The sequence below is a fragment of the Harmonia axyridis genome, chromosome 5 (genome assembly GCF_914767665.1).
Source record: "Harmonia axyridis chromosome 5, icHarAxyr1.1, whole genome shotgun sequence".
Taxonomy (NCBI): Eukaryota; Metazoa; Arthropoda; class Insecta; order Coleoptera; family Coccinellidae; genus Harmonia; species Harmonia axyridis.
This window is the reverse complement of record NC_059505.1, coordinates 32,888,210-32,913,700: the sequence shown is the minus strand read 5'-3', so window position 1 is coordinate 32,913,700 and position 25,491 is coordinate 32,888,210. Positions and strand designations below refer to the sequence as shown.

At 36.1% G+C, this 25,491-nt stretch overlaps 1 protein-coding gene and 3 non-coding genes across 15 annotated transcripts in view; 1 reads left to right on the top strand and 3 right to left on the bottom strand.

The window, feature by feature from the left end:
• The window catches only part of LOC123680809 (disintegrin and metalloproteinase domain-containing protein 11), a 656,359-nt gene that overhangs the window by 121,324 nt on the left and 509,544 nt on the right, over positions 1-25,491 (top strand). The gene's annotated exons all lie outside the window — the stretch shown is intronic.
• Positions 3,775-3,847, bottom strand: Trnav-aac. Its single transcript has one exon. It is a non-coding gene; the product is annotated as a tRNA-Val (tRNA).
• On the bottom strand, positions 4,046-4,118 carry Trnav-aac. The gene has a single exon. It is a non-coding gene; the product is annotated as a tRNA-Val (tRNA).
• Positions 4,317-4,389, bottom strand: Trnav-aac. The gene has a single exon. It is a non-coding gene; the product is annotated as a tRNA-Val (tRNA).

Here is a 25,491-nt window from a genome sequence, read left to right as displayed (position 1 = left end):
ACAAGATGAGGTCAGTCCGCTCCGCTGCGTTTATTAACATTCCCTGCAATAAAAATCTCGGAACCGTCTTTACTAAGCCGCCTGTTCAATAAATAACACATGGCAACACAACCAATATAAGCAGCACGGCCTATTACCCTAATTGAATGAGTGATGAAATGTATTTCACAAAGACGAAAAACAACACTTCGAATTACGTGGAAGTTGTTTACACATTCAACATATGGAAAATTCCTACGATTCTGAATTCGAAACTAGTTACTGATAAATGCTAAGGCCCAGTTTCACCAAATGCTTTAATCTTGACTTGGCTCTTAAGTGAGACCTTAGATCACGATTAATGTAATGTAGCGTTTCACCACACTCCAAAGCGCCATTTAATCGACCAATCGCGATTTAAGTAGCACTAATCGGCCATTTTTGGAGGATTATAACCTTTCAAGTTGAGATTAATAATTATTTATCAGTATGGAACTCTTGTCTATGTAATTATTTTTCCGGAAATTTCTAATTTTTTGGTTAATTTTATCAAAATATGACTATATGTATAAGCTCAATATTTCCCATTTAAAATGTTTGATGGAAATATTATTTAAGAAGCAGTTAAACTTGTTAATAAAAATAAATAAGTTACTAAAATTACTTATATAGTTTTTTTGTTTTGTGAAATGGGATAATTTCTTTTTAACTTCTGCAAGTTTCCGACATTTCGAAGCACATCACTCGACATTTTCGGCAAAAATTAACTTTGTTTTTTGTTTACAAGATGACAAATGATTTGAAATGTTATGAGTTATGAATGAATGACACCTGACACCTAGCGCCAATGGTGGTCATCACTGCTAATACGATACAGAAAACTATTATAACTCTTTGTTCACAACGTTGCCAAATGGTTTGACTATTTAATCACGATTTGGTTAATTGCGATCATCTTCGGACGGGTTGATGCATGGTGAAACAGAGAACACTGTTAAGCCTGCTTTAGTAACAAGCTGAGTTTAATCAATCTGGGATCAAGTGCTGTTTGGTGAAACTGGACCTAAATGTTCTCAGCGGAACCTATGTTTTTAATCCCATTTAGTTACCTCCATTTGTATCTTGTGGTGTGATAGGTAATCTTTCATCAATCGTATGTGATCGATTGTGAATGTGAGAATCAGATATATTACTTACGCATTGTTTATAGGCTTCGAAGAAATCTAGGAATTTATTGTAGGCAAAAATGTCCGAAACAAAAAGAAACCCAGTGGAAACGACTTTAGAAAGAAACAATTAGCAAAATCTCTAGAGAAATAAAAAATGGTGAATTATCATCGAGGCAGGTGATGTTTTTTGTTGGGGGAGGTGTTTATTGGTACTTTTTCAGCAGGGGTGCCAAAAAATTCTTCGCTTCAGGCGCCAAAATTGCTCGCGCCGGCCCTGCATATATAAATTCGATTTCGTTCAATAAACTACAAATTGATATCAAATGCGAGTTATTCCAATGTCCACTATTTTATTATGTGAATAACATTAGTTGAGTAGCTTCTTCAAATTTCTTACATTTACCTACAGTTATTTAAAATATAATAAATGTAGGGTTTTTATATGTTTGTCTAGGAGTTATATGAAGGCCGCCGGTACTTAACTATTGTTTATTTACACTTTGTACAATACTCAACGTCAATTGAATGTACAGCCACTGAACTTTCGTCTATCGAAGTTATTTTATTTCGTATAATTGTTAATCGTCTAATTATTCGAGTAGATCCCTATATCTAACGTCGAAATTATCTAATTCGCTGCGTCTACTCTTTTACGTCGAATCGTTTAACTCTATGCGTCTAATCTCTCACGTTGAATTATTTAACTTTTTCCTTCTAATCTGTAACGTCGAATACCACCCTCGTTCCTCTGTATCGTACTCCAGTCTCCGTCTCAAGTCTCAAGTACCTCTTCCCCTTACGTCTCCCTATATCGATAAATCTGCATGGTCCAGTGGTCCACCATTTTAGGATCGACCGCATAGTTTTCGTATCGTCAAGTCAGTAGCGTATCATTCAGTTGGGTGTTAAGAATTCGGATCCCACATAAATATGAAGAAGTCTAAAAAATGTAAAAATTAGAAAAACTCATATTTCAGAGGGTACATCACCACGTTACATTCTCGTGATCTGTCGATATTTGCCCAAAGGAGGAATGACGACAATAATATTCGGTGTTGCCAGAATGATTGAATTATCAGTAGAAATTATGAATATTACAATAGTTCCAACTTTCGTCCAAAAACTTTACGAGACTTTAAAAATATTCACTACAATTAGAGTATTGCTTCTAATGAATGATTTTTTGTAGGATTATGTTCACTTATAAGTTTAAGATAATAAAATATCATCAATTTTTTCGTGAAAAACGAGAAATTATCAAATTTACAATAATTATTTTCATTTGCAAATAAAAAATATTGGAAAACTACAATGTGGATTAATATTTAAAAAACTTATTTGAAAACTCCATAAAAATCGGTGACTTATAAAAGAAATATCTCTCATTCCGTTTTGAACCGAGCTGTCACGTGGTGCTCTTCCCTCATAATTTCATTACGTGTAGTAACTACTGAGTCAATTAACACTACAAATTTTTTCCACTCGAAATGATAGCATTAATAATGGTTATAATGGTAGCAGTGTATCATTTTTTAACATTTCTTGTCATTTGTGTTCACTTAGTTATTTAAACAAGGAAATACATAGGTAGGCGCCATGAACGTTTAGAAATTGTTCTATTTGTTTAATAGATATCAGTATTTTTTTGTGAATTCTGAGAGAAATGTCTCTCAGTATCTGAAAATGAGCATCAATTATGATGAAACAATTCCTAAAAGTTGTTGAAGCTTCTATCTTTCCATGATTGAATGCCCGAATAAAAATGATATGATAAATGTCGAAAACATAATACACAGGGTTGCTATTACAACCATTTTGAATTTTATTCTTCCTATTGAAAACCCCTTCAGTTATATAGCTCACTACGCCTCTGGTCACGGCATCAATACATACTTATTATACCTTCTACCTGACCGAAGACATCGGACGAAATTAAGCGAAACGTACACTTCTTGCGTATACGGGTCCAAATTGGTATGCACTGTCTATAAGTGCTATGGGATAGAAAGTTGGGGGCACAAACTTGGGCACAAAATTCGGCAAACTCTGCGAGATGTTTAAATTTCGAATTAGGCAGAGCGTCTCGGACTGGCGTCGGAGTCATCCTAATCGGATTTGGCTTGGCGGATATCGACGAGTTACGGGACCTTCTCGCCTACCAGGCTCGACAACGCTCGTTTAATATTTGTCAAGTCGGTTAATCGTCTGAGTTGACTTTAGAAGTGGGTGGGACTTAATTGCTGAGGCTACGCCCAACATGTAGATTTCACAGAAGCTAATTAAGTGATTGACATAATTCATAAACTTGATATTGGCTGCTTGGAAGACTGTGGTTCAGAGAAATTATTGAGGAATTTCATTTGGAGATTCTTTATTTGGATTAATTTGCTATGAATGAATCACATATAGAACCTAACCATTACAACCCGAAAACCACTTCAATAAATATGATGATTCAACCATTTCTCACTGACATATTGAATTATTGATCTAGATTCGTATTTGATTCCCAATAGAATGTAATGAAGTAATTGATTTTTTCGCATAACATTGCATAGAAGAAATCACTCATAACAACCAATTGATTATTTGTTTCAACCATTTCTCGGTCGGAACAAAAAGGTTGTGTTTCCGCCCGGGATCGAACCGGGGACCTTCCGCGTGTTAGGCGGATGTGATAACCACTACACCACGGAAACCACTTTGGTACTTGTGATGGTTCAACCATCTCTCAATGACATATTCAATTGTTGACCTAGATAACGAATATAGAAGTTATGTAGGTATATTTAATGAAAACATGAATTTATTCGTATAATTTGATGCTATGAAGAAATCTCTCATGAAATTAATTGATAATTTGGATCAACCATCCCTCGGTTGAAACAAAAAATATGTGTTTCCGCCCGGGATCGAACCGGGGACCTTCCGCGTGTTAGGCGGATGTGATAACCACTACACCACGGAAACCACTTTGGTACCTGTGATGGTTCAACCATCTCTCAATGGCATATTCAATTGTTGACCTAGATAACGAATAAAGAAGTTATGTAGGTATATTTAATGAAAACATGAATTTATTCGTATAAATTGATGCTATGAAGAAATCTCTCATGAAATTAATTGATAATTTGGTTCAACCATTCCTTGGTTGAAACAAAAAATATGTGTTTCCGCCCGGGATCGAACCGGGGACCTTCCGCGTGTTAGGCGGATGTGATAACCACTACACCACGGAAACCACTTTGATTCTTGTGATGGTCCAACCATCCCTCAATGACATATTGAAATGTTGAACTAGATTCCGAATGTGGTACTTGTGCAGGTTTGTTTGATGAAGAAATGGATTAATTCGTATAATTCAAGACCATGAAGGAATCACTTATGAAAATAAATTGCTTATTTGGTACAAACATTCCTTGGTCGGAACAAAAAATATTAGAGAACAGAAATTATTGAGGAATTTCATTTGAAAAAGCCTTATTTGGATTGAAAAAAAATCACATACCTATAGAACCTAACCACTGCAACACGGAAACCACTTTGATTAATGTGATGGTTCGACCCCCTTCTCAATGACATAATATGAATTTTTGACATAGACTTGTATTTTTTCGTGATGTGATAACCACTACAGCACGGAATCAACTTTGAGTATGGTGATGGTTCAACCACATTTAATGACATTACAATTATTGTCGTAATCTAATTCTTATTTGTTTCCGAATGTAATAATTATCTGAATATCTCTAATGAAAAAATAGGTTGTTCGAATAAAATTGCATTGAAAGTATAACTTAAAAAATGAATCCATTGTCTCGTTCAAAAATTCCTCGGTTGAAACAAAAAGACCTCTACACCACGGAAACCACTTCGTTAATAGGGGTAGAATTTTCAAAATTTTAATAGGTAGTGAGAATACAGGATGCGCCACGGTCGATAATACCCTAGACTTTTATGGAGAATGGAAGATTTTATTGAAAATTTGGTTTTTTGGTGGGAAACCACCTCTCTATCGATCTAAAATTTCTTCAGCGCTACGGTTTTGCCAGTTATATAAAAAAATACTAACTTCAATATTTCAAGCACCCTGTATATCAAACCTTTCATTTATGTATAAACATATCTAGCGGTTTTCGAGTAATTGGATGATTAAATTTTTTTTGTGCACAACAGATTGAATTCAACCTTCATCATTTTGGTACTGGGAATCCTAGGAAGCTGAAAATTCGGATATGGATTATTAATATCTCCTGTTATCATTTACAACCAACTTGAAATGAAATCGTACCTTTCTAATAAAATTGTACATTTCGTTCTCCGCAAAAGTAGGGTACAATTACAATCGAAAGTTGCTCACCTTGTATATACACCATTGATACACTGAGAAATCTACCCCTACTTTCGAAGCGGTTTCCGTGGTGTAGAGGTAAGCACACCCGCTTATCAACCTAACATGCGAGGGGTCCCCGGTTCGAGTCCGGGGCGGAAACCGTCTTTTGTTTCAACAGAGGAATTTTTGAACCAAATTATCGATTCATTTTTATAAGTGATTTATTATATGTAGTTTAATTTTTGTTTTGGAGGGATGATTCGAGGAGGCGAAATAAGAATTCGATTTATCATTACTCAAATGTATTGCCCTTGTTGAGTATCTAACATTGTATATTGTATGAGTAGGATCTAGTTATTGTTCCCTGTAAATAATTGACATAGTCACCAGAATGCCTGAAGACCTATTAGTTTCTTCAAGCATCGAGGGCATGACAGTTTCAATGGATTTACAGGGAACGAACTGCTTTTGTGCATAATGTGTAAAGGAAGTGTTAATTCTTCGAGGTGTTAAAGACATGTCAAGTCGATTGTGAATCTGAAGAAATTTACTGAGGGTTGGAAAAGCTCGAAAACGAGCACGGTGGTACCGGATGACACTTTCTTATTGGACTAGGGGTGGTACTTGGTACGTTCCCCCGATACCGGGTGATGCTAAGGGTGTGGCCAAGTTGGAAGAAGGGAAGTCGAGAGCCATAAGAGAAATCAGAGTTTAGAGTTAGTTTTAGTTATCGGTTCGTCGAGGCTAATGGAGTAGGTAAGACGTAAAGATGATAAGACGATTCGCTGACTATATTATACGAGTCGCGAATTAGTTGAAGACGAGACAATCGAAACTTAAAGTAAGACGAAGACGCGATATTCGAAGATGTTCCATGTAATTAACATTCGACGAGATGAGACAAAATTCAGTACCGTATTAAGAAATTGTGATGAAGACGGTAATTAATATCTTCTCAATACTGTGTTTGTAATATAAGTGTGACTTTCTAAATAGATGTATATAATTAAAGTGTTTAATCATTACAAACCCGAGCAAAGTCACGGAGGAAAGATAAAATGCCAGGTTATCGAACCATACCTCTAGGTGATCGATTAACCAAGCCTACATATATTAACTTCTTTTTGTGAATTTAATTTGTAGGTATTAGTTTTCTAACGAAAAAAAAACATTATTTCGACATTCAGATAAAATAGTTCGGATCTTGCCGATTTTGGTGGAATGGTGAGTAGGTTTCCTAGATAGCATCGAACAATTCAGCGAAAACAGATATACGACCATCATGTCCAATATTCTTCCTGGAGCTGGGCTTAACTGTATAGTGATGGCCAGCTTGCTGTTGTTAGCCGATACTTGTAGGCCATAAACAAAACATTCAGGGGGACATTCAGAACGACTATCCGGATAAAAAGGGTCTCCAGGGCTCCAATTAAAGGATGTTGTGCCAGCGACACTATGGCCCCAATCAGTGCAGGGATATTAACTTCATGGTCGATATATATTCATAAAGCGGGGTGAATTCGATTTTATTTTGTTTTTGTGCTCGTGTGTGGATCGAGAACGAACATTTTGTGTTTTTGTCGATATGGATGAAATGTGATCTGAGAGGGACTCGATGAAAAAGATTTATTTTTATGTCAAATTTTGGGTTTGGGGAAAGAGACAAGTTAACACTCAGTCAGGGAATAAATGACTAGTGATCGTAGTAGTTTACTTCATGATAATGGTTTGAGAAGTTTCTCCACGACGACCAAAAGGATTGTCTGTTATTTCCAGATGCAGAAAGTGGTACTATCCCGCACGAAACTGCAAATAGCTAAGTGTCTGAGACTAACTAATTAAACACACAAATAAACTGTTATAATTCAAATAAAACTGAATAATTTCCACTGAACTCTTTAATTTTTAGCAAAAATTGTTTCACCACACTGTGGCTTCATTAGGTTACATTTTTGACTGATCAGACGTTGACAGAAAACGTTCTGTCAACGTCGAGTTTTTTGTTCCTATAACAGGCCAATTGAAAAGTCCCCGGTCTACCATAGTAAAACACATTTTTTCGGCAAAATTCGATCTAAATATTCAACATAGTTGCCTTCGCGGGCGATACAGCGATTATAGCGATCTTCCAACATTTCGATTCCATTTTTGTAGTACGATTTGTCTTTCGCTTCAAATTAGGCCTCAGTTTCGGCGATTACTTCTTCATTGGCGCTAAATTTCTTTCCAGCGAGCATTTTTTTGAGGTCTGAGAACAGGAAAAAGTCGCTATTTCAGTATAGTAATGAGATCATTACAGTACTAATATCAGTGCTGTAATGAACTCATTTCATAATAGTATCTATTAACAAACAACGTGAGTTATAACAACTCACTGCTATAACTCACTATAATAAATCGGAAAAGATGGCTCTGTGCTTCTACACTGCTGTGCTTCTATTCGGTTGGCTGAAAGGGAAGATTCCATTATTGTTATTGAGGGGAGGAATGTCACTTTCATAATTTTGACGTTTATAGGTAACTTTTGAGGTTTGTCAATAAAGTTCTTTCTCTATTCTTGTATTGTAGTATTTATTGTTATAGTCGTAGATAAAGTATAGTATTCAATTTGCGGAAACTCATCTGCGTGAGTTATGACCTACATTACCGCTCGTTGAATAATATACTATTATATCATTGTTTTCAGGATATGAATAACAACCTGGGTATGAATTGATTCTAAAGCCAAATATTGAATAGTAATTGGAGACTCTCGAAGAAAGAAGGTGTCAGATGAAAGATCTGGATTGAAAAATTCAAGACTTTTTTATGTTTGTTCAGAATTTGCAAATATCAGGCGTTTGGTTTGAATGTCTTCTGAAAAACCTGAACAAAGCTGCCTTGAACTTGCAACATTTTTTTCGGTAAGAAATTACATCACAATCTCAAAAAAAATGTGGTTTGGAGGAAATATTGTGAACATGCTATAGGCTGTAATTTAAAGAATAAAGAGCTTAAATTTAACGCAAATTTGTGAATCTACTGTCCCCAAAAACCTATAAGACATTGGTAGTAAGAGGATGAACGGTTTGCAAGTTTTTTCACATTTTCTGACTTTTTTCAGTGTTTTCATTATACATAAATTACCAATCGTTATTGCTGAGGAAATAATATGAAACAATGAAGGTTTTTCCGGGGTCTTACATAATCATTTGATATTTTTCGGAACTGTGTCATCATAAGGTGGTCCTCCAGTTATCCAAGATTGACTGAAATTTGGGGACTGATATCGAATTTTTTTGCATAAAGCTAAGGGAATTTTCTCCTCCGCTTTGGTCTGAATTTATCAGGGAAGAGTCGTTCTATTCACAAAAAGACAATGTTGCCACGTTTATCAAAAAGTTAGAAAATCCAGGTATTTCAAGAATTTTTTCGATTTTTTTTTGAGCTGAATATATTTTGGCATTTCCGAATTTTTTTGGGTCGCAGCCAATATCTACTTCTTATAGGGAGGGAGGTTCGTAGACTCGTTTTATTTTAAATCGGACAAAATACAGAAATCATAGAAAATCTGCAAGCAGGAAAATCAATTGGAAAACACGTTCAACCCCAAATACATTTTCGGATGTTGAGGTCGCTCCCTTAACAACCCTGAGAGTCAACACAGTTCTCCAGACGTAATGACTTTATCCTCTTTCCGCCATGGCCAAATCTTCTGATTTGTTTAACGAGACCCTCTTATTATAAAGTTCACGAGTTTACGAATTTTACACTCGAATGAAAATGAACTCTATGTTGCCACGGGTAGAACTTGGAAAAACAAACGGGAGCTCTTTCCGGGAGAAGAAGAAGAATTCGAACTTTAGGGATAAGGCAATCAGGTCCTTCAAAGTTTGAGTTCATAATAATTTTTTTTTCGTTCGTACGAAATTTCATACGGACGATCAAAGCTTATTTTTGTTGCGGATCAGTTTGGGCTGTGTGTTCACTTTTTTGTAGATTTTAGTGTCTGGAAGCAGTGGCGGATTTACAGATTTGCTGCTTGTAGGCTTTGCAACTTTTGCCGCATCTGAATTTTGATACCTTAGTTCACAATCCTATCAGTTAAATTTTCAATGAACGATATTCACAGTTCATGATTTGTTCTCCATAATTTTTGTTAAATATTGCCCAATTTTCAGAATTCGTACTTTGTGTGTATATTTTTTTTAATTCTGCATATCAATATGAAAAATTGATAATCTCAATCTGCTGCCACTCAAAATTTGCCACCATGGACTGAAGCCTTCTCAGTCTTCTGGTGAATCCACCACTTTCTGAAAGGCACTCTACTTAGATGAGAGAAATTAAAAATAAATTCACTTTAAATTCATATCGAAAGAAAAATACCTAACGTTATGTTAGTTATGATTTATATCATTCGAAATTTGGGTCAAGAAACATTTAAGATAGAAAGAATGTTCTAGTTCATTTTGAACACTAACTTCAAAAAGAAATGACCAAGCTTTTTCAAATTTCCAGAATATCTAATTACATTTGATTTATTTGAGTGCATCTAGTGCACCAAAAAAATTGATTAGAAAAACATTATTTACCTATTTAAATAGACAATAAAATAAAATTTTTCTGAATATTTTGTATATCAAGTTATGTACCCAATCAATAATCAAATTCAATTTTCTGATTGATGAATAAATAATAAATAATGAAAACATATCAGTGATAAAATATTTCACACAATTTGCGAGTTTCTCCACAAAGAACGCACTTCTTATGTCTTATAGTGAGTCAACGTTTCATATTAACTCAAAATATATTGAAATAGATACTTAAATATATCAAAAATTCAGAAAACATACTTGAAGCGTGCCAAACGATGTGAAAAAACCGATGACAGTAGCAGAACAAAAGTTGCCAAATCTTGAATTTCAGCAGCTAGATACAGAAAATAAGAAATATTCTGCTCTTTTTGAATTCGACAATTAGGAAAAATATCAAGTATTTCACATAACAAAAAAGAAAGACACCTATGAATTATTCTGGTTATATTTCTGGTATATTCCGACACTGCCTGTAGGAAATTAACTTAAAGCACACAGAACAATATGTTCTCAATCACGTTTGGCGCTAACTGGCCTCAATATTGTAACGTGAACTGGCAATTTCAGCGTGTTAAGGGTGACTTTGCTGGACTAGCAAAAAGTCACTATATGTATATATAAACAACCGTTCGAGTAAATGTGTAGTGGTTTGGGCCTATAATCAATATAAATAAATACAAAATAATTGAATGAATAAATGAAAAAATATTCTGCAGATTATAAATTCGACAATTAGGAAAAATATCGTATTTCAAATATAGAAATTTGCATTTTCAAGAGGGAATCACCAAAAAAATATATTTTATTCAATATAATATACATTCATAAATATATCACAATCCAACTACCTAAGCTAACCTTGTTGGGGATATGTAAAAATGCATATACTCCTTCTATCTATGTTCATTACTCTATGTGAAGATCTAATTTAAACGTATAGGGTAACAACGTTTTCTCGAAAACTTAAACAATGAAACAGTAAAATCATTCAACTAATATTGAACTAGAGCAGAGAAGCTTCTGATACAGCGTGACTGCTCTGTTGAAATTTTTTTAACTGAAATACTGGAGAGTTCCCGTATTTCCAACATAAAAACTTGAATTCTCATAGCAGTCGATCAATCAATTGACACGTCAAATACAATCCACGAAAACGCAAAAGCTTTGTTATTCCGTATTTGTTGAGCCAATTCATCCAAGTCAACACGTGTTGGTGTTGAATTACTCCCAATAGATTCAATCTGTCAAGAACTCGTCACTGCTACCCATCTTTTACATTTATCGTCTCCCTTTGGGTTCAGTTGTAGGTGGAGTAAAGCAGACAGGGATAGTGTGTCCCTCACGAAACTTGGCTTTATGTGGTAGCGTATTAGTCCAGTAGATAAATACATTCTATCTGCAAAAAATTCCGAACTTAATGCAACTTCTACAGGTTATTCGGGGTCTGTGAAAGGTGTCCTGTTTCGATGGGGAAATCGATTATCTCATTAGGAGTATGTCCAGAAGTGTTTCTGAGTGCATAAGATATCCTGTAGGCCAACAAATTATCAATTTATTCACATTTCTTCCAACGGTTTCATTTTTCTTAAATTTTGATCACTTTTCTAACCCTAAGAGACCTATATATTTGGGGTATCACGTTTTCTTGGGGATTATTTAAAAACTAATGGACGACAGACGAGAACTTTAATGTGGCACAGCACTTGAAAACATCCTTGAACACTCTACTAACTCAACTGGCCATCACCTCGTAACTTACTCAACTGAACTCTCCTTTTCCCTGCAGATATAAAATCATATTAAACACTGTCAATTTCTTCTTCCTTTTCTTATTCTCTAAGTTGTATCTCTGCGCAATGGTATCATGGTGCCCGCACACTAATTAGGGTAGGGGAAAGATATTCTCTATTGTATATTTCTGAGAACCTTATGAATGAGAATGTTGTATGCACAAGTACCACGAAAGATCATAGTTACACTAATGCAGGTGCATTCATATTAAGTATTGTGACGACAAATTCGGCTAGACACAGATATTATGTCTAATCGCTTTTTATCGTCACATATACAAAGAATGGTTATAATGAATTTATTATTACTGAATGTTTTTATGTCTTAAGTGATATATTTGCTGGGTGAACCATTGATCAAGTTGACGTCCAACGTGATTCAAACATGCAAAGCTGTCTAATTTATCAATGGTTTCATGAGATAAAAATGCAGTTTTAATTTTTCCTCCCAGCTGTCGGGAATAATATATGGAAATGAATTTCGAGTCATTCTTCCACCGATGAAATGTACGTATGTTAAAAAAACAATGCGATTAATCTAGCCCCAAACAGCGACATAGGCAACCAGTCGTTTCCCATAGTCATCAATAATGTAACATCCAACTGAACCATATGTATTCGTGTATGTATGTGGTTGACTATGGTGAATTGCATTTCGCACCGGATTGGCTATCGATAATGAATTGTTGTAGTGGTCTGTGTATGACGGACGTGAAGACTCTCTGGTCTACCGCAGTCATCGAGTCTGAGGCGGGACTGTGATGAAGAATGTGGAACATAGATACCCAATATTTATGAGTTCCTATTTCATAAAAATCTGCTGCTTTTCGAAATGAAACAATGTATTTGATGAATATTCACAATTAATTAGTGAGAATATTGTTAGGACTGGTTTCGAACTATATTGTATACTTAGTGTGAAGAGTTACAGACTGCATTGAAAAATCGAAGGTACCTATTACATGGGCATACAACTTTGCTTGCGCCGCCGTTTTTCGCCGAAATTAGAGGCTTTATTGTAAAAAACTGGTTATACATCTATGATTCAAAGTATTGTCCATCGCTAGCCACTACTTTCTCTCATCTTTCGGGCAGCGCACGAATCCCGCGTTGAAAAAACTGGTCATTTTTTGAAGCTCTCCACGAATCGATCCAATTTTTAACTTGTTCATGAGACCGGAAGTGCTAGTCAGCCAGGCCGTGTTTCATTGATCGTCATCTTCTAGATAATATGGCGGGTAGGGTAGGACATTTCAACTTTGCCAAGTATATCTTGACTTTCGCAACATGGGGTCGAGCGTTGTCATGCTGTAAAATCACTTTATCATGTCTCTCGTTGTATTGCGGCCCTTTGTCTTCCAATGCTCGGCTCAAACGCATTAATTGCGCTTGATAACAATCGCCTGTGATTGTTTCAGTCGGTTTTAAACACTCATAATACACTACGCCGAACCGGTCACACGAAATACTGAGCATGACCTTAGGACCGTGAATATTCGGTTTGGTCGTCGAAATGAAAGCATGGCCCGCATGTCGCCATGATTTTCTGCCCTTGGGATTAACGTAATGAACCCAGTTTTCGTCACCAGCCACAATGCGGTGATGAAATCCCTTCCCTCTTTACATCTCTCAGCTTCAACTGGTACGGCACCCAATTTCTTTGTTTCTGAATCATTCCTATGGCTTTCAGAAGTTTTGAAATGGCTAGTTGCTCACTCCCAATGATCCGGTCAATCCTTCTGTCGTTTGACAGGAGTCAATGCAAGTAATGCCTCAAATTCTGCACCTTCGAAAACCTATTCTCTTCCATCGCCATGCTGGTCTTCGACGTCGAAATTATTATTCTTGATGAGTTGAAACCACTCTCGGTATGTTCTTTCACTAGTAGCGGCCTCACCATAGGTATTTGAGAACATTCGATGATCCTCAGCTTCAATTTTCTTCATATTAAGCAACAAGATCAAAACTTCCCGCAACTGACGAGATTTTGACTCATAAGCTGAAATGTTTGATCATATAACCATATGATACAGACACAAATCGACTAATATTTTAATGGCATTATGTTTACAAATACTTAAGCTTATTGTATGACATATACGATCCATATTTCGACGCGGACACCTAATAATTTATAGTGAAGAGAAATATTTAGATAGTAAGGTTTGGAAAACGTAAGCAAAATTAATCCTGAATGGATGGACTGACATAATTGAGTCAAACCTAATTATTTGAGGGGGTAATCTAGTGTTGTTGCTGCTTTTTAAGGCTCGTTTGAGGATATTTTTGATCAAATTTCAAAAACGAATAATTTTCAATACCATTCAAACAAACTTTGTGCAATTTTTATATCATATATCCGGGGTTTATATTCCCAACAGAAAAACAGGGTATAAAGATTCTGCAATTTTCACATCCTGGTTCATAATTTCCTTTTGTTCGAAAACTATTCCAAATCTAAAGAAAAGCAAATTGTGAATTGAAAAGTATAAGAGTATGTAGAATATAAACAATCATTTATATATTCATTGTTCGATCGAAGCTTCTATTGATATCATAATAAAACCGTATTTTTATATTCAAAAACGAAGTTCAATATTGATATTTTCCGTGACATTTTTACAGACATTAAACGGTTGATTACCCAACCTTTTCACAACAATATATCAACGTACCAGTGCTAATTGGGTGAATTCTAAATTGTATTATTTATACCAAATTGCAGATGAATATCTGAAAATCAAAGGTGACTCCTTATATCTCGAAAATAAAGCAATTGCAGACTCATATTTATAGCACTTTTTTTGCCTTAAAATTATTCGTGGAATTTCCCACTCTCCTTTATTTCGAAATTCTCTAGATCTCTCCTTATTTCAAATCTAGACCGAAAAGCATTCTCTTGATATTTACGGAACACGTTTTCAAGATCTGTAATTTTGAAAATAAAATTAAAAAAGAAATGATTTTTCTAAGAATTCTGACTTCTCCTAACACCTAGATGCTAACACCTGCCAACACCTAGCTGGCTCAGACTGGGTACTGGGTTACTCGAGTATGTTGATAGAGAAAGGGAATTCAACTGGAAATCTGATGCCCTTCACCGAATACAAGGCAAAGGTTCAGGAAAATAGGCTAAAGTGAATAAGACGCTCGAGAAGCATAATGAGGCGAATATGCGGAATAATCCGGAAATGACTAGAAGCGACATTTCGGGCCAGACAGGAAGTAACCATATTTATCGACAATCGTTTCGAATGAAAGAAACTGCGCCCACGGATGTAGTCAGTATTTCGCTCCGATCGTTTTTGATTGGATGGAACGCGATGAAATTATAAAGTTTAGCGACGTTTTTTGTCAATTAGGTACTTGTAGAGAATATCGAATCGATGGCGTGAAATTTGAGTTTGTCGCTACGAAGTTGAAACGCAGTTCTTGGTATCTCGTTAGTGAAATGGTGTTTCTTTTTTTGGAAACGCCAATCGACGACTGGAAAACTGCATTAAGTTTGTCAAATTGGATATTTGCAGACTAAAAGTTCTTCAAGTATTTCTGAACAATGATCTTATAATAAAAAAGTTAAGAGTAAGGTAACTGAAGGACGTTGGGACACAGTAACAATGCCTACACAGAACGGTTGTCCTTACACGTACAAGCTTTAAGCTTTTGAAAGGTTCAAAAGGGGCTAATCATGGAGAAATAAACATAGATAGATGGAGTACACGTAATTTTCACATGTCTCCAACATGGTTAGATTACGTTGTCGGATTGTGATATATTTTCAAATCCACAATTTTACTATATCGTTATGAATGTATATTGTATTGAATGAAATATATTTATTTGAGTGATTCCTGATTGAATAAGCAAATTTGAATATTTGGAATCGGATATTTTTTCTAATGATCGAATTTATAATGAGCAGAATATCTATTATTTTCTGTATCTACCTGCAGAAATCCAAGGTTTGGCAACTTTTGCATTTCTATTGTCATCGGTTGTTTCAGGTCGTTTGACGAGCTTGAAGATTGTTTTCTGAATTTCTGATATATTTAGGTATTCATCTCAATATATTTTGAGTTGATATGAAACGTTGAGTCACTATGGGACCTAAGAGGTGCGTTCTTTGTGGAGAAGCTCGCGAATTGAGTGAAATGTATCACTGATATGTTTTCATTTCCGCGCGCTCCATGTCAAATTTGATAGTACACGTTGGGGACAAAATGACATATATTATGCTCCCTCTATCTATGTTTATTACTCTGAGGGGCCAATAAAATACACTCAAACGGAATTGATTCCTAGCTTATCACTTGGTGCAACCTTTAGTCATGAGTTTCATTTTTATATAACAGTTATTTATAATTCAACTGCAGAAGGCATTGAGATCAAAATTAAAAAACCAGCGAGTGCGGGAATTAGCATTCTTTATGAGTATTATACATCATTTTTTCTAATTCATTGGTTGCTTTATTGAAATTATGTGGGAGTATCAACATATAATAATGGAATATAACCACGAAAACTGTGCAAATTTGTTATATTCTCGCACGATTTTGTTCTACAAGATGTGACAGAAAGAATAGATTTGCCAAAGAATTAGAAAAAACTTTTTCCTATTATTCTTGAATTATCTAGAGTTCTGGTTGAACGATTTCAATAACATTTTGAACAAGGTTTTAAATTGCATTACATGCAAATATTCATTCTAATCGCAGCTAAAACAAAGGCTCGTACGGCCATAGATATCTATGAAACCTCTGGTCGGATATCACCCATAAGGGAACTCAACTGCGGCATTTGAGATCTAAACCTACCCTTATGAATTCAAGTTTGTAGATCTTGTCGTTTGGTAGATTTCCTCTTTGCGTCCGCACGGAAAGACAAAATCTCATTTGAGACGATTCCTGCCTCAAAATTCGAATAATATAATCATTATAGTGCATTATAGAACAATATATGTTCAGAAGACTGAATTAAGTATTTTGAAGTCTACTGTAAATCTACATGCAAAATTCCATGAAAAAATTACATGGACGAATTTGAACAAGCGCTCAATATCTTCTCACTTAACGTTAGTGCTCTCAATATTTTTCGACAGGATGACCAACCCCAAAACATTTTTCCTCCCCAAATCAATTTCGATTACATTTACAATTTCAATTAGCCAGGGTTCCCACAAAACACAGTCAGGGAGCCACTCAGGTTATTCGAGACTCTACCGCTTTGAACGTGAATTTTCAGTCAGGGTAACCACAAAGCCAAAATATATCTCGACAAAGAAACGGATAAAATAAATATTTGTTTGATGCGCTCTGGTTTCGATTGATATTGTTTTCCTCCGGGGCTTAGACTCGGCAGGCAGTTCCGACGTGTATTTTTTTCTTTTATTGTTCCCAGTTTATCAGGATCGATAACTGTTCTTAACCACGAGCGTGCAGGTTTCGTATTACAGGAATTGTTTTTCGTCAGGACGTTTCAGGCGAGAATGGTTGATTCCTAACCTGTTGATGTCTGAGGAGAAGATCAACATCGTTGATTACTCACTTGTCTTATTTGTGCACCATTTGATGCAAATAGAAATGAAAACACCAAGTGAGATTTTAAGGATTCTGGGCGTACATTTCAATAATAACACAGGCCAACAAAATGAAAAAAAATTTGGTGCCAGAAATCTAACATCTGATTTTAGATGTTTTTAATGTACTGATTCCAAAAATGCCACCAGATTTTTTCTATCAGCTCTAGTTTCTGAGATATACGTTACAGTGTTTCAATCAAGAAGAACTAAACGATCTTATAAGAGACTTGAATCTCTCAAAGGAATCCGCTGAATTACTTGCATCCAGATTAAAAGAAAAAAATCTACTTTGTCGAGGTACTAATATTACATTTTATCGTAAAAGAGATAAGGATCGGCTGCCTTTTTTCACTCAGGAAAATGACTTGGTATTCTGTAACAATATAAAAGGGCTCTTAGAAAAAATGGGTTTGCCTGAATACACTCCAGATGATTGGCGCCTTTTTATTGACAGTTCAAAACGTAGTTTAAAATGTGTTCTTTTACATAACGGTAACAAATATGGCTCAATTCCTATTGGTCATTCTACTACCATGAAGGAAGAATATGAAACAATAGCATTAGTTTTGAGAAAAATTAAATACGAAGAACATCAGTGGTCATTTTGTGTTGATTTAAAAATGGTTAACTTCCTCCTTGGACAGCAGAGTGGTTATACAAAATATCCTTGTTTTTTGTGCCTTTGGGACAGCAGAGCTAAAAATGAGCAAAATGAGAGATGTCATGATTCAAAGAATACAAAACGTGATCAACGAACCTTTGGTTTCAAGAGAAAAAATCTTACTTCCGCCCTTGCATATCAAGCTAGGCCTAATGCAGCAATTTGTAAAGGCCTTAAATCGAGATGGAAATTGTTTTGGGTATTTGTCACGTAAATTTCCTGGCATTAGCACGGAAAAACTAAAAGCTGGTATATTTGATGGTCCTCAAATAAGGCAACTTGTTAAAGATCCACAATTCACCACATCAATGAACGAGACTGAATCTAACGCTTGGAGTTCATTTGTTCAAGTAGTACAAAATTTTCTTGGCAATTATAAAGCAGAGAATTACGTAGAATTAGTGGAAACTATGCTTTCAAATTTTAATATTCTCGGCTGTAACATGAGTATAAAAGTTCACTACCTCCACAGCCACCTAGATCGTTTTCCAGAAAACTTAGGTGATTGTAGTGAAGAACAGGGGGAAAGATTCCACCAGGATATTAAAACTATGGAAGATCGTTATCAAGGACGATGGGATAGCCACATGATGGCGGACTACTGCTGGAGCCTTCAGCGAGACCGCCTTAGTAAACTCCATTCTAGAAAATCGTATAAAAGAAAATTTTTATGTGATTAGTGACTAATGTAATTATGTAAATTGAGTTTTTGCAATAAATACTTATATCCATGTGTCTTTGTTTTTTTTTAACTGTCAATAGTAATATTATATATTATAACAGTTATAACGTAAATTATATACACAATTTTTTAAAAAATCTCAAAAACTAGATCTGATAGACAAAATCAAGGAAACTTTTTTACATTCTGCATCCAAAAATTACTCAGGAACAGTTGAAAAATCGCAGGCACCAAAATGTGTGTTGGCCTGTGTAATAATAGTGCCTTTACTTGCAAGAAAAATAACACATAATATGACTAGTGTCATGTCGAAGACTAGTGTAAGCTACTCCACTGGATCCCCAAATAATAAAATTAAGGAATTACCAAGGAAAATACAAACTATAACTATAAAGCAACAATGATGACAATAGTGAACTCATCTTGATCTCTCAACAACTTTCCCTTAAAACATATAAAATTAAGTAAACATGATATAACGTCACTGCATTATAAGTGAAGGAGTGCTGAAACATGGCTGAATCGAATCTAGGCATCATAAGCCTTTAGGCCTAATGGCCTTCATGAACATGAAATTCTGTAAAGAAAAAATGATCACTTGAAATCAATAAACAATTTACCACGAAAAAAGAACAGAAGAACCTCAAAAAAATCTTGAGAGCAAATTATTCGAAATACATTCGACGGTGCTGTAACAGAAACAAGAAAGTGAGAAATTATGGAAAGTTACAAGGAATTAGAAGTTTCTATGGAATCCTTTGAATATTTGAATGGAAATTCTTATTCGACACTTATGGAAACAAATTTTCATCCAGGATATGTACAGACAAGGCAATGAACATAAATGGAAGAAATATAAATAGAAGAACCTCACCTCATCATAATATGATATGGTAATGAAATGGTGGTGTGGCAGTCAAATTCTGGAGCATATTGTTGTATGGTTGTGAGAAGTAGATGATAGAAAACTATGATGCTATACTTCCTGTCATCTACATCTGACAAACATACAAAACAGACAATGGCAGAAGCAATGGAAACGTGACTGCGTTGGACATCTATTTATATCCAGTAAAAAAAATAATCAAAAATAGGAAAAGTCGACGTAGCAAAATATTGAACCTTCACTTATTATTCTCGATTAAATTGTGAAATAAAAATATGAGGAGAGTACCGATTTGAAGCCGGGAGCTTCTTGAAGTTCTTTCATTCATGCAACCAGTTTCACCTCTGGAGACCGCATATCTGTATGTGGTGTTCAAAGGTGCCATTGGCACATGAATGAACGAATGTTCGAAGAATCTTGCCTACACGTCAGTGATGTCCTATTTTTTTTTAAATATTTTGCTCAATTTTAAAGCTTTAAAGGTTTTAAAGCTGCTATTAATACGAAATTTTGTGGAATAGTTATTTTCTAAATACGCGCGAAATGTTTTTGATGTTGTAATCATAATCATATCTCCGTTGGTTTTGAGATCATGAAAAATTGTATTGCATATTATTCTGGAATTTTCAAACATTTACATAGATAGCATGGGTCTTGAAATTGCCTTTCTATATTTGAATGCAAACTTTCATCTTTTTTTCTATATTCTCGTTCTCGATCGAATCTGTAGTTTTTACATTGAGAGGAAAACAAAGTCCTTTCGTTCAAGAGTTATCGTGTATACAAGTACTCCTAAGCCGAAGAGAGACATTTTCTGGTTACGGGGGCTGTTTGATAAAATATTAACAGTGGTATGCCTGAAGTGGCGATGGGACACGGTAACAAAGCCTACATAGAACTCAACCGGTTCTTCTAACTCGTACAATATCTAAGCTTCTGGGAGTATCACAAAGGTCTAGGAGAGTTTATTCTTTCGTTACAGTGAACGTACAAAATTTGACCATCAAGAATTACATGGGGATTTGTAATGATATTATAATGTATAAAACATTTTAACATCTGAAGTCAGACAAAAACCGACTAATAGTGCGTAAATAAAAGAGTTTACAATATACAACCAATACTCAACCAGTTCATTCTTGAGGAAATTCCGCAGTATTCTGTTGTCCTTAGATTTGTATTCTTCTGGCAATTCATTATATATTTTCACTGCCAGGTGCCATATTTGTTGGTAGATCATTCACATAGATCAGGAAAAGCAATGGTCCCATAACCGACCCCTGTGGTACTCCACAAATAACACGTTGCCAATGTGGACCTGTTGAAATCTGTTCTCCAGAAAACTCGAGATTATATTCAAAGATATCCCTCTTATGCTATAGTATTGAGTCTTTTCAGGAGGACCTGTTGGTTAATGCTATCAAAAGATTTATCCAAGTCGCAAGAGCAAATTTTGCATTTTTTTACCTTTGTCAATAGCAGCATAGTTGGGATATAAACATAAAAACGTAAACATCCGGCCGAACATAATCGAATCTGAGGTCGGATTCGTCACCAGTGACTCGACATCACCAAGAATCACTGAGAAAAATCAAAGTGAAGGCAAACAGCATTTCGCAATAATAAAATCTGTTTTTCCATCAGATATTCGTCTTAGAATTTCGGGTTTTTAGGCTTCATTCGTCTTCGCCGTCCCGACGTGGATCCAAGACTCTCAACGAATCAAAAAATCCTGGCATTAGGACCAGATGTGCCGTATTTCAATTTTTCCGAACCTCGCCGAAGAACCAGCGGCTCCTTTCAAGTTTTAATTACCTTTTACCGGGCAGGATATCCAATTAAAACTAAAATCGTAAACACAACGGAAAGCGACGCAGATTCAGCTGATTTCAGCTCGAATTTGAATAAAATCCTTTATCTTGGGTATTAATTCAGACGCCAATTCTGTATTCCGGGTTGCTTTCATTCGGAGATTCAGCGGAGAAGTTTGATTGTTCAACAGAAACCGAGATTTGAAGCTGTCTTGCATAAATAAACGATATCATGAGGAATTTCAGTGGAAATGCATGTTGGCGGGAATTTTATTGCTTCGGGAGGAGTGTGGAGATAGAAGTTTTCGACGAGAAGTGGAAACTCCACACTTTTGTGGCTTTCTAGTTATCTATTCCGGTTGGCTTGCACTTCGAATTATGAAAGAAAACTCAATGATGATAATTCGGATTTTGTTTGTACGAAGTCCATTCAAACATTTTGACTCATTGATAATTCTGGCGGATCTAGGGAGTTTTTCAGGGGGAGGGGGCACTGGTGAATCAGAGGAGAAACCTTTGTTTTGTTTCGACAAGAGTTGAATTTTTCGGTATTCTTCTTTTTTGTGATTAATATCCCTCACACAATGGCAACTTTTCAGTCTCGTTGATTAGATTATTTTTTCGCATGAAAGTTGCTTGCTGCTGAAATCAAGCCCCTATAGCCTGGTGAATAGATGGTGTTGTAATGTTTTAGTTGCCGCAAATAAATAATCGCCTGTGAACAGGTTCACATTAGAACTTATATGTTCTATTTTTGTGATTAACAGAGTTGCCAATGTACATAGGCGTACAACTTTGCGGCCGTTTGTCTTTCAATGCTCGGCTCAAACGCATTGATTGCGTTTGATAACGATCACCTGTGATTTTTTTAGTCAGTTTGAACAACAATACACAAAGCCGAGCTGATACCACCAAATACTGAACATAACCTTGGTACCATGAATTTTTTGGTTTGGCCGTCGACTTGGAAGCACGGCCGGGATATCCCCATGGTGTTCTGCGCTTGGGATTATCGTATTGAACCCATTTTTCGTCTCCAGTCACAATGCGATGCAGAAATCCTTCCCGCCTTTGCCTTGCAAGCAGCTGTTCACAAGCAAACAAACGCCGGCTTCAACTCGTACGGCATCCAATTTCCTTGTTTCTGAATCATTCCCATAACTTTCAGGTGTTTTGAAATGGCTTGTTGCGTAGCTCCCAATGATCCTGTCAAATATTGTTGCGTTTGACACGAGTCTTGATCAAGTAATGCTCCCAATTCTGCATCTTCGAAAACCTTCACTTTTACACCGCCATGCGGTCCTCGACATCAAAATCACCGTTTTTGAAGCGTTAAAACCATTCTCTGCACGTTTTTTCGCCAATAGCGATCTCACCATAGGTATTGGAGAGCATTCGATAAGCCTCAGCCACAGATTTCTTCATATGTAAGCAGAAAATTCAGACCTCCCACAAATGACAACAATTGGGCTCGCGAGATGACATTCTTAATCATGATGCAGACACAAATCGACTAATATTTCGTTGGCGTCATGTTTACAAATACCAAAGCTCATTGTATGAAATCTACGGTCTATTTTTTTCCTATATCACTTACCGCTACAGCCAGCTATTGCAAAACGGCGGAAGCAAAGTTGTACACCTATCATTTCTCGATATTTTCAAATGTGACACCCTGTATTTTTCACGATAATATAGACAATTGAATACCTCAAATTTTCTCAGAAGTATCCTTGAGGCAATTTTCAGTCCTGCTTTCAGTAGACACGGAAAATTACATCACAACTGAAATTTTCATTTAAATAATGAACATAATAATCAACATACGTTAAAAGACGAAACAAAATTATGTCCAATTGAATGCTGCTCCTATATTTAATGAAGACGTAATTCAAATCATTCAAATTCCACCAATATCTGTTTCGTAGAGTATTTGGACTTGAAGGTTTAAACCATATATATAGATTGGGTATATGTGTGGCGCCATCTGAACTGAATTGAACTTATGATTAAATAAGAATCCCTCTTCAAGTTTCTAACACACACAGCCCAACAAATCTTAACGGAGCTGAAAATGTTGCCGAAAGTATGAAATATACAAAATATACGAATTTATCGTGTACCACCCCCTCTCAATTCTCTCCCAGATTTACGCCGGCAGTATTTGTTGATGTATAAAATAGGAAAACCGCCGCTTCGGAACGAGAAGGACTCGAGTCCGCCTTATTTATAACGATTTAGTATTCCAATAACGGAACCCTCCGAGGGAAAATGTGAAAACGATGGACGCAGAGCTGAGATTTCCGCAACATTGAAATTTACGAGTAGTACGTCTTTGCGAAATGTAAATATTACCTCAATTTGCTACACCTGCTGCCCAGTTGTCTGCGTCTTTTGCTCGACTTTGATCAACATGTTCGTCTATAAAATGGGGGAACCTTTCAGACGTCCATTACGTGGATCACGTGTGAAGTGACATTTTCCCGAAGTTTGTGCAAGGGGGAAAATCTGATTTATTTCGGCATTGAATCTGTGTTGTTCCGGCTTTTGTATTGCACAGATGGAAAAGTCTTACGTTTCGGGATTAAATAAATTTCTCATTTGCTCGGATAGAGATTCGATTCTAGGCTGAACAATTCGTGGAAACGATTGTGGATGGAGTTCATTTATTGAGTTTCATGTACTCGCTTAGAAAATTGTCATCATTTTCTTAGAACACGAATATTGCATATGTATTATACTAAAGAAACCAGAAGACGTTGTTCTGCCAGAAATTTGGTTCTCGTTTTGAGTTTAAATCTGAAATTGAATTCCGATGTATGCAATTTTTGAATATTGAAATCCCCATATTATTTCAAGATTGTTTTGTGTTTTTCCGATTTTTTTCACAGGAAATATTAAATGCTGGAATAGTATTCGAAAAGACTATTTCATGAAACTATAATTACTTGTTTTCAAAGGTATTTTAATATTTGGTGACAACAGCTGTCACGTTTTTTCGCGAGTAAGATGTCTAAAACACTGGTGTGCTCACCTACTCTTGAAAAATCTTGTGATTAAAGTGGAGACTTTTGAAGAGACCAGCCTTGAATTTTAATGGTATTGTTTCCTTTTCACTTGATTTCCGCATCGTTTCTTGTGGCGGCGCTCACGTCGTATTTCTATCAATGTCGTTTTGAGGTAAAATCAGTAATAAACCAGTTTCGCCGGACCAAATGAACATTTTGAACTAATCAATGATCTGAAGAAATTCGATGTCACAAATTGGCGCCCGAGCAGGGACCTGATTTTTTTTTGCTATAGGACTGACGTAAGAGCCCTTCAGAGTATTTTTCTTTGTGGAATATTGGTGTAAATAAAAATGGAGGTGAACAGATTGAGAGCGGAAGAGCTGAGATGGGAGTTGGAGGCTCGTGGCCGTAGAGCCGGCAGAACCGTACAGGAAAACCGGAAGGAACTAAGGAAGGTGTTGGCACAGGATGTGCAGTTTTGTCCCATGAAAAGAGACACCGAGGAAGCACTGAACGATGCCAGTCGAATCCTGAGAAGCTTGGTGGAACATGTAAAAGCTTTTGACGAGGAGAACACCGCGAATGAGGAGCCTCGTATCAGCTACCCAGGGTCGATAATAGTGAGCGACGTCCTTACGTCGCACAATTCCTTAATTGCGACCTTATAAGACCTATCGCAATTGGCTTATTGAAGAGAAAGAGTATATAATCAATGATCTTAAGAAAGTCACTGTCACAAATTGGCACCCGAGCAGGGACCTGATTTTTTTTGCTATAGGACTGACAGAAAAACCCTTCAGAGTATTTCTCTTTGTGGAATATTTGTGTAAATAAAAATGGAGGTGCACCGACTGAGAGCGGAAGTGTCGAGATGGCAGTTGGAGGCTCGTGGCCGTAGAGCTGGCATGACCGTACAGGAAAACCGGAAGGTATTTTGTCCCATGGAAAGAGACACCCAGGAAGAACTGAACGATGCCAGTCGAATCCTGAGAAGCTTGGTGGAACATGTTA